Genomic DNA, 10,214 nt, shown 5'->3' with positions numbered 1-10,214 from the left:
GACCCCTCATGGTCTTCTCACTGTGTAGAAGCTCCTTTGGACTTACTGATGGAGAGATCCAGCCCAGCTAGTACAAACACGTGACTATAGGACCAGGCCTCAGTTTCTCCCTGCTGTCCTCATTCTGCTCCACCTCCAGCGATGTCCCTCATGGGGACACCTGCAGTAGAGGGAAACACATCACACCCCATCTCTAGTTCATCCCCCTTCTGCCCTTCACCGTGTGCACTGGCACCCATACTTCATGGAGGAAGAAACAGGGCCAGAGAGAGGAGGGTCTGCCAGGCACACAGCCTGGAAGTGAGGTGACAGAAAGGGAGGTGCCAGGTTGTCACCTTATTTCTGCAGGGAACAGGGTGTGAAGGCAGCCAGAGTCTGGCCTGCTTGGTCTAGGGCTGCTTCCTGGAGCATGGGCCTTCTCCTGTGGGGGTGTCACTCATGGGGGTGGGTGGACACCTGAGGGGTGAGGTGGCCCATGGAAGGATCGACTGCCCACATGTGAATAATTATCAAAATAAATTAACACCTGTCCATCCTTTGATCTGTGTTGCCTTTGTGTGTCATCTCTGGGGCTTGAACTCAGGGCCTGAACACTGTTCCTGAGCTTTGGTTGCTCAAGACTAGCAGTCTTACCCTTGAGACACAGCTCTACTTCCAGTTGCTTGTGTAGTTTACTGGAGATAAGAATCTCACAGACTTTCCTGCCTGGGTTGGAACTGACATCCTCAGATCTCAGCTTCCTGATTAGCTAGAATTAGATGTGTGAGCCATTTGCACCCAAGTACCCTTTTAGAATAAGCAGTGTTTCTGACCCGTTTTGCTTTTGTGACTTGATATTTACTCCAGGGTTGTTGTTGTTGTTTTGTTTTGTTTCATTTTGTTTTGTTTTTGGTGGGTCTTGGGGCATGAACTTGGCCTGGGTGCTGTCTCTGAGCTCTTCAGCTCAAGTCTACCACCCTACCCCTAGGCCTGGGCATTGTCCCTGTGCTCTTTAGCTCAAAGCTATCATCATACCCTTGAGCCAAGCCCCACTTTTAGTTTTCTAGGGGTTAATTGGAGATAAGAGTCTCAGGTCCTTTTGTGCCCAGGCTGGCTTTGAACCTTGATCCTCAGATCTCAGCCTCCTGAGTAGCTAGGATTACAGGTGTGAGCCCCTGGCACCTGACTATTCCAGGTTTTGTAGCCATTTTTACTTTGTAGTTGTATTTGAGTGACAAGGAGAGTTCTTGGCTCAGCAGGAATTGGCGAGGACACCAGGAACTCTCTCTGAACACTCATAGGGGAGCAGTGAATGTCAGCCTTTAGCTTCTCCAAGACCTACCTGCAATTGTGGTGACTCATCCTAGGATCTGCTCTACCACTGAGCCCAAGTTCCCAACCCCTTTTCCATCCTAGATCACAGTCTAGAAGATAGGGCCTCATACAGAAAATGTTCATGGCATTCCTATTCATAAACCTGCAGGTGCTGCTGCTGGAAGCCTCCGCCTAGTGATAGATTGCTTGCCTTGTGGATGCTTCTAAGGAGTCAGGATGCCTGCATGATTGTGGTTCTTGACTTGAAACAAAGCATGGCTTGTGACTTTCCAACTATCACACTGCCACTGAATTTCTCTTTGTGCCACACTGCAGCACAAGCCTCTTCTTCCCCACAGGGGGATGATGTATGCCCCAGGTCAGCAATACCCCAGGAAGAACATGGCCTAAACATGAATAAACCTAACTTTTCTAGGATGTCTTCTATTTCAATCTGCAGTAGGTGACACTCTCATTCCGGTGTCTACACCAGATCTAGAGCCATGTGAATTAGCTTTCCAGGTGGGGAAAGGAAAGGTTTCTGGCTTTGAGGGCAACTCCATGTGACCAGAGTGTGGGAGAGGCTGGGTAAATATAGTCCCGAAGATTATCTACTGTTCTGTAATGGACCATAGCAGAACTCATTCTACTCATTTCAGGATTTCAGTCATTCTTTGGGCCATGGGCGCCATCCAGTTTGGAAGAGCACTATTCTGGTAGGCATTCCCCTGGAATTCATGTAGCACATGGTTTACCAAACTTCATATACAGCCAATGGGAAGGGCCACAGTGGTTTTGATTAGGGAGAAGCAAAGGATTCCAGGTCACATGCTTTGAGATGACATTTTATTCCATATGTCTCCAAGCACTAAAAAAAAATAAATTTTGAGAAGTCAAACTGGCTAAAAAATTATATCTGGAAGTGGTTTAAATTTCACTTAAAAAGGAAGTGGTACAGTGGCTCAAAGTAGTAGAACTCTAGCCTTGGGCTGAAGAGATCCGGGACAGCAACCAGGTCCAGAGTTCAAGCCCCTTGACCAACAAAAAATAATTTTTTCACTTAAAAAATTTGCTTTGGAAGCAACCCATAACTTCTGTAGGATTGATGGTCAAGGGTGCAGCCTGTGCTTCTGCAGAAGTACAGGATAGAGCTGGGGAGCCCCTTGTAGAGTCTTCTCACGGCCTTGGCTGGAGGAGACCCTTAGGAGCTGCTGCAGTGGGACAGGGTAGAGCAGGTGTCATATGGATGGGTACAAAGCAGCCTGGGCAGGCACAGCACTGTCCCTTCCTTCATGGGATGAATGGCCACACAGCACAGCTGACAAGCCTGCTTGTGTTCCTCAAACCCAACCTTGTAAGAGAATGGAAATGGGAGGAGGAGGAGGAGGTTATGTGGACACAGGCAGAACTTGGAGTGAGGTGGCCACAAGCCAAGGAAAGCCAGCAGCCACCAGAAGAAGGAGGACAGGGCAGTGAGCCTTCTTATCCTGGACCTTCACAAGGAGTGTGGCATGGCTGCTCTCTTCATCTAGAATTGCAGTTCTGTTTGGTCATCAGGGCAACCACAGAGCTTATGCTGCTGTAACTCTCCTTAAGAGAACCAGTAGTAGGAACAAGTGACTGAGACCTTGCCACTGGGCTGCTCCCAGCCAGTGACAGCGCTAAGGTGGAGCTGGGCCATTGCAGTTGATAACAAGACTTAGTAACAGGCAGCATGCTGCTGGGAAATTTCCTGACTCTGTCTCATTGGACAGCTGCATGGCTTTGGACAGCTCCTTATCTCTATGTCTCACAGGCCAGGTCAGTAAAATAGTCTCACTAGGAGGTAGCTTTGGAGGAATTTGGAAGATTGAGTTTTTTCTACACTCCTTGAAACGGTGCACACAATTGGTAAGCAGAGCAGAGTAAAATTGGTACACATGAAGCACATATAACATCACCCCCCTGGTTCTCATGGTTCTCCTCTAACACAAATGTCTCCTTGGGAACATAAGAACAAACCTGTGGAGGTGTATCTCTTGGGCACTAGTATCCAGTGGAATCACTGGAAAATCCAGGATGGGATCATCATCTCTAACTACAAGAGCATGTCAGAGGAGGAGTGGCAAGCCCCAGTACACCTGGGACACAGGTGAGATGCCTTTCCTCAATCTCATACCAGAGGTGGGTGAAGACCACTGGACTGAAGCACCATAACCTCTCTTTCCAGACATCATTATCCTCCCTAGTCCTCAGTTGAAGGAGAGGAAATCCGGACATTGTCCGTCTAGCTGGGGCCTGTTGGGAAATCATGGGGAGGGTGGCTTTCTCCTCTGGTCCTAGTGTTGGTTGAGCAGGAGGACAATTGTGAAAGCCATGGCACCCACCTGGCAGCACTGGTCAGTGGCCAGAGTGTTGGCGTGGCCAAGGACATCAGCAAACACAGCCTGCGTGTGCTCAACTGCCAAGGGAAGGGCTCTGTCAGCAGTGTCCTCATGGGTGAGTGGCAGACCCCAGCAGCCCCACTGACCACATGCATCTGACCCAGCACTAGGTCATCCAGTTGACAAGACTGAACCATCGCTGCTGTTCAGAGGGAAGGGGCTGGAGGAAGGCCCCCATCTCCAATGAGAAAACAGGGCGGGGGAGTCCTACTTCACCTTCAAAGCCCCTCCTATAAGCCATACATACTCCCCTTGCCACACCCATCCTGCAAATCTCCTCTCTGACATGTGCAGAGCCACCCCTTAGTGTGGGGCTGTTCTGGGCCTTGGCAGTACCACGGGGAGGATGCCTGTCCCATTTCCAGAACTTCTGGAAACTGAGGAAGGAAGGTGCAGAGGCCACTTGCTCCCGCTGGCCCAGTGTTGCCTGTCCACCCACCCCCAACCTTTCCCCCTCAAGGCCTACAGTGGCTCTTAGAGATGCTAAACCTAAACCACCAGTACTCAGCCCTGCTCTTGTGTGTTGCCCACAGTGCTTTGGCTTCTTTATAATCAATTTGTTTAGTTTTTATCTCCCCATTAAGTACAATCTCTATGGGGCCTGGGAAATGCTATCTGTATCCTGTGGGAGCCCTGAGGCAGAACAGTGTATTAGCTCTGCCCAGGAGCCAGATTTTCTTCAGAAGTGTACATTTGCATGAGGCTCATATAGGTCGTGTAGTTATCAGCCTGCCCCTCAGCCTTTCCCTCAACTCTGTCTGCTACATTCTAGGTCATCACTGCTGGAGCGGTTGATACTGAGTACTGGCCTTTCACCCAGGATCTCTGTGTGGCTCCTGTGTGGACATCTTTGCTCCCAGGAAATGCATTGTCAGTGCCGCCAAAGACTATATGTAACATTTGCTGTGTAACACAGAGCAAACTTCACAGGTGGCTGCCTATGTGGCTGGTGAGCCACCAGACCATTCTCTGGGCCACCAGGATTCCAGCAGCCCCTTTGGCCAGATCCTCCATATGCCAGGCTCTGTGCAGGAGGACCAGATGGGCATCACTGGGGTTGGGTAGACTAATAGGAGTTCACCTGGTGAATATAATGGCAAATACCAGGCCTAGACGAAGGAAAATGAAATGTCTTTCCTTCTAGCTTTCCTAAGCAAGGCCTTCCAGGTGGATTCGTTCGGGGAAAAGGACGTGATATGTTCATGTGTGCACATTCGTGTCCTAAAAGGAGTCCCAGATAGGACAGAGGGCCAGGCCATCCCCTTGTGTGACCTCTCCCTCCCCCACCAGGCATCGCAGCCCTGATGCTCACGGCCCAGCCAAACCTCACTGTGGCTGAGCTGAGGCAGAGGCTGATCCACTACTCCATCAGAAACGCTATCAATGACACCTGGTTCCCCAAGGAGGAGTGATTAATGACCCCCAACCTGGTGGCTGCGCTGCCTGCCAGCACCCAGGAAACAGGTGAGCAGGGCAGGTTGGTAGGCAGAGGCCAGCCTGGGTGTGAAAGAGCCGTGCAATCGTAACAAGCCCCAACCTGGTCTACAGAAGGACTGTCTACCTCAGCTAGGACTTGAGGCTTGGGGATCATTACAACACTGAGGTTTGAAGCACAACTTTGATGTGGTATCTAAGCTCCTCTTTCTCACCTCAGCCTGAAGCTTTGTTGGAGTCTTCTGAGGTCCTATTTGCCCACAGCTTCCTTAGTCTCAGTCTTGTTGCAGGTGGGCAGCTGTTGTGCAGGAAAGTGTGGTCAGCACCCTGGAACTTCAGGCTGAGAGGTGCTGTGGAGGCTTACTGTGACCTGAAGGAGGAGCTCCCAGAGTGGGAAGCCGCAGAGGGAGCATGTGGAGGTGAGCTGCACCTCTCTGTGAGTCCAGTCCTCTGTCCTCTGGATTCCAATCCCTACCTATACTTTAAAGGCTTTGGAAGGGCCAGGTCTGGGGGACTCAGGACAGACAGCACTCTCACTGGAAGAGGAGGGAAAGGAGAGCAGTGAATTAGGCAGTCGCTTTGCCTAAAGACATGCCCAAGCTGGGTGCCAATGGCTCATACCTGTTATCATAACTATTCAGGAAGCTGAGGTCTGGGAACTGTTTCAAAGCCAGCCCAGGCAGGACATCCTGCCTTAGGCTGGGGCCAAGCAGTGCTGAGGACTCAGGAAGCACAACTTGCAGACTGGATTCCTCTTTGTCTAAGTTCCATAGTTCCCAAAACCTCTTCACAACAAGTTCTGATTTCCTTCTTTTGACTCTCAGACCCAAGGTAACAGTTGGTTTGCCTGGCATTTGGAGATAGCTAGGTTTCTGTGGGTGCTGCCTGCTCCCCAGAGTTACCTGCAGCATCCACATAGCTCCTCCAGCCTTGGATGGGCTGAAGACCTACAGCGACTGCCTGGATCCCGACCAAGCCCTCACAGATAGTATGCCAGGGAGAGAAGGACGCTCTGTATCCTGTTGCACAGGAGATCTGTCCCCCATACTTGGCCCCATGAGTGTGAGCAGCAGATTTGGAGCCTCAGATACATAGTCAAGTCAGATCTGCAACTTGAATGCTTGTGGCCTTGGGCAGGTGGCTTCACCTATCTCTGCCTCCCCTGCCACAATGGTGGTAATGAGAGGGGGTGACAGGCTCTGCCTTGGGCACTAGTTGCTCTTTGCCAACGTTCAGGCCTGTGGGAAGTGGGACACAGTCTAAGTTTCTTCATTGTGAATGCTCAGCTCTTAGCCTGGGCCAGTATACATTCTTGTGGCCACTGTCATCGACCATCACTCTAATGCCCTTTTGCTGGTCTGGGGACACTCTGTCAAAAACATGGCCAGGAAAGTGGCTGGAAGTCATGGGTGAAGGCTTCACATAAGAGCTAAGGACTGTGGTTCTTTGGCTGGAGCTATGCTCAGATGGAACTTAGTACCAGGGAAGGTTTTAGGAGGTTGAGGGAATTATCTCGAATCACTGGCTCAGTAGCTGATTCTTGGCCAGGTAAGTACTGGACTGTCTGAAGGTTATGCAAAAGTAAGAGTTAGGTGGGGTTCAAATTTGGCTGGATTAGTAATAATAAGGTAAGCCCAGAGGCTGAAGCCTGGTCCAGAACCAGAGCTCCATGTGGCTGCTGGCCCGGCAGGAGGCCTGGCCTTTGGCCAGTCCAGCAGAGTCACAGGCACTCACTGTGCAGCCCATACCCAAGTTCCATTTGCATCTAAAGTTGCCATGTGCCTTTCCTACTACCAACCAGGTAGGACAAGAGCTCTGGTCCTGGTTATCATAACCCCAGTGTGGGCAGAGCCAGGTCCTGCCTGGGCAGAACTGGAACTTCTCAGACGTGCTCCTGCCTCAGCTAAGCAGCAGCTCTGGGAGTCGGTGTTATTGCTCTGGCTGTTTACACATAAGGAAAATGAGGCTTGATAAAGTCTACCAAACTGTCTAAGATTTTATGGCTAGGTATATCTGACTCCCAAGACCACAGACCCAGGCTCATGCTGAGCTACTTCCCTGGTGATGGATGAGAAAGGGACCTGAGGTGGGAGGGGAGCTGTGGTGAGCAGTGGTTGAACACCTCAGTACTGGGAACCTGCCCCTTCTTTGGTTGAGAGAGGACCATGTGTTCCCAAGAAACTCTGGCTCAAAGTGGTCGAGCTGGTTTACCAATTCCTACAAGTCAGGTCGGCTACAGAGCTAAGCCCGAAGTCCTGTTGCTCAATGTCTCTTCTGCTCAAAGCTGCTCCAGGATTTCCCTGGCTTTGGACCCTAAAGAGAAAGGAGTGTGTTCGAGGGAACAAAGATAGAGGGTCCCCCACATTCAGTGTCTGAGCTGGCCTTCCACTTCCCCAGGCTGCAGCTCCCACTGGGAGGTGGAGAAAATTGTGACTACCCGCAGACTCCATGGATGCAAGGTCGTAATCTGGCCAGTCTGTGCGTGGGGCACAAGGAGGCCAGTGTCCATGCTTCCTGCTGCCACGCTCCAGGCCTGCAGTGCAAACTGAAGAAGTACAGGGCTTTAAACCTCTCGGAGAAAGTGAAGGTTGTGGTTGTGTGAGGTGTGGTGGAGATGGGTGAGGCCTGCCTGCTTCCTCTTAGTGTAGTCAGAGTCCGGGGGAGGAGGATCTGAGCCTCTATACTGTTGTTGTGTGTGTGTGATTATGGGGGCCTTGCTTGTATTTCTGTCCAGATTGGTAAAGTTGCTCTTCAAGTCCCATTTGAGGATAGCATACATAGATATGGCATAAAGAAATGCAGTGCTGTGCTTGTATAATGTGCCTGTTACACCTGCTACACATAAGGAAGAAGTAGGATTTCACTTTCAGCAAAAAGTTAAGGAATTCCATCTAAATAAATAAGCAGGCTGTAGTACAATTGTAATATCAGCTGTGGTGTGTGTGTGTGTGTGTGTGTGTGTGTGTGTGTGTGTGTGTGTGTGGCATAGGTAGGAGGACTGCATGCACCTTGGGCAAAAACCAAAAGCTAATACAAAAGTGAGATCCTATCTGAAATATAACTAAAGCAAAAAGGGCTAGAGTTATGACTAAAGTGGCAGTGCCTGCTTAACACTCACAAATTCAAACCCCAGTACTGCCTTTAAAAAAAAAGAGAGAAAAAGAAAAATCAACCACAATAGGAGCTTGTGGCTCACACCCGTGTTCCTTGCTACTCAAGAGGCTTAGAACTGAGGACTGGATTCAAAGTTAGCCTGGGTAGGAAAGTTTGTGAAATCTTACCTCCAATTAATTGACCAAAATATCCAGAGTGGGACTGTGGCTTGGTTCATGAGGTCAAGCCCCAGGATTGACACGAGCACATGCACACACACATACAGCCATACTTCTGCACTTAACAAACCCATCGTGAGCTTGCCCAGGGCTTGAACACATGAGCAACCAAGGAAGGTTGGAAGAAGGAAGATCCCTAAAGGGCAGGTCATCGTCGTAGTCTTGGACCTTGAGAGCTATACTTTAGAGCCCAAGGCAGGAAGGGTTTGTGACCTACGACTGGAGTCTCTGATCTGCACTAGCCTGAACAGTGGAGGGCTGTTGTAAGACCTTGTGTTGCCACTGGGGAGTAGAGTTGCCATTTCTGGGTGGGGAAGGCTGTGGGAGGTGGGGCTTCTTGGGAAGTGGGAAGTGGGAAGGACTTTGGTTTGCTTAGCTGTCTGTCTGGGCCACCATGCTCTGGAAGGCTGGGCCTGAAGCACCATGAGGGAGTGATGGGCAGTGCTGGACGTGGCTCCTTTGGGGTAGAGGTGCAGAGCTGAGATGGGTGTCCATATGTTGATCCTCACTGTGGGTTGCTGGGAGAGACAGAGCAGCAGGTGGCTTAGGGGCCTGACCCTGCATGCTGGGCCTGGACTTACTTGTCCTCCCTGGATTCTGGCAGGTCACTGTGACCTGTGATGCAGGCTGGACCCTGACCAGCTGCAGTGCCCATCCGGAGAACTCTGTCACCTTGGGAGCCTTCCCTGTGGACAATATGTGTATGGTGAGGCACTGGGGAGCTGCCAGAAGAGGATCAATATGGGGTACATAACAGTCACTGCCATCTGCTTCTGGATCCAGCCTTCAGGCCAGCTGTAGAGTAAATGGAAAGATTTCCACCTGTCTCATGGTGCTGACCGGGGCAGGGTTGCAGAGGGGATTCTTGCCCTATACGGGGTACACTGGTAGCTATATTTTATGGAAGACACAGGGCGAGAAAGGGGGGGATTGTAGGCACACAGTGGGATTGTTTCTGCAGGGAATAGAGCAGAAGAGGCAGCCAGAGCCTCACCTGGAGCATGGGCTTTCTGGGGTGCTCTCACTCATGGGGGATTGGTGGATACCTGAGGGGTGCATGGCATGTGTAAGGATCAGCTGCACACACATGAATAAATTAAACAATCGTCTATCCCTTGGGACTCCACTGCCTTGGTGTTTCAGTTCTGGGGCCTGAACTCAGGGCCTGAGTGCCATTCCTGAGCATTTTGGGTTCAAGAGTAGCAATGAATCCCTCGAGCAACAACTCTTGATTCCAGCTTTTGGAGTTTACTCGAAATGACTGTCTCACAGACCTTCCTGCCTGGGCTGGAGCTGACATCCTCAGATGTCAGTCTCCTGCATAGCTAGGATTAGAGACGGCGATCACTCAGTCCTCTGTTGCCCTTTATAGCAGATTTTCTGACTTGTTTTGCTTTTATGACCTTATATTTATTCCAGGTCTTTTAGCCATTTTTATTTTGTAGTTGTATTTGAGTGACAAGGAGAGTGTCTGGCTCAGCTGGGACTAACTGGGAGACCAGGAATTCCCTCTGGGTGCTCATCTTACAGGAGTGCAGTGAATGTTAACCTAGCCTCCCCAAGACCCACACACAATCATGGTGACTCATCCTAGGATCTGCTCCAACACTTTCCCACATAAGGCTCCAGTAAGGATGGTAGGACCTAGCATAGGGAAGGCTCATGGAACCCCTGCAGATGCTTCTAAGGAGTCAGGGTGCCTCCATGATTGTTCTTTTTTCTTGCCAGTCCT

Source organism: Megascapheus bottae, chromosome 6 (assembly GCF_031878675.1).
Source record: "Megascapheus bottae isolate mThoBot1 chromosome 6, mThoBot2.hap1, whole genome shotgun sequence".
Taxonomy (NCBI): domain Eukaryota; kingdom Metazoa; phylum Chordata; class Mammalia; order Rodentia; family Geomyidae; genus Megascapheus; species Megascapheus bottae.
This window is presented reverse-complemented; position numbering follows the sequence as displayed.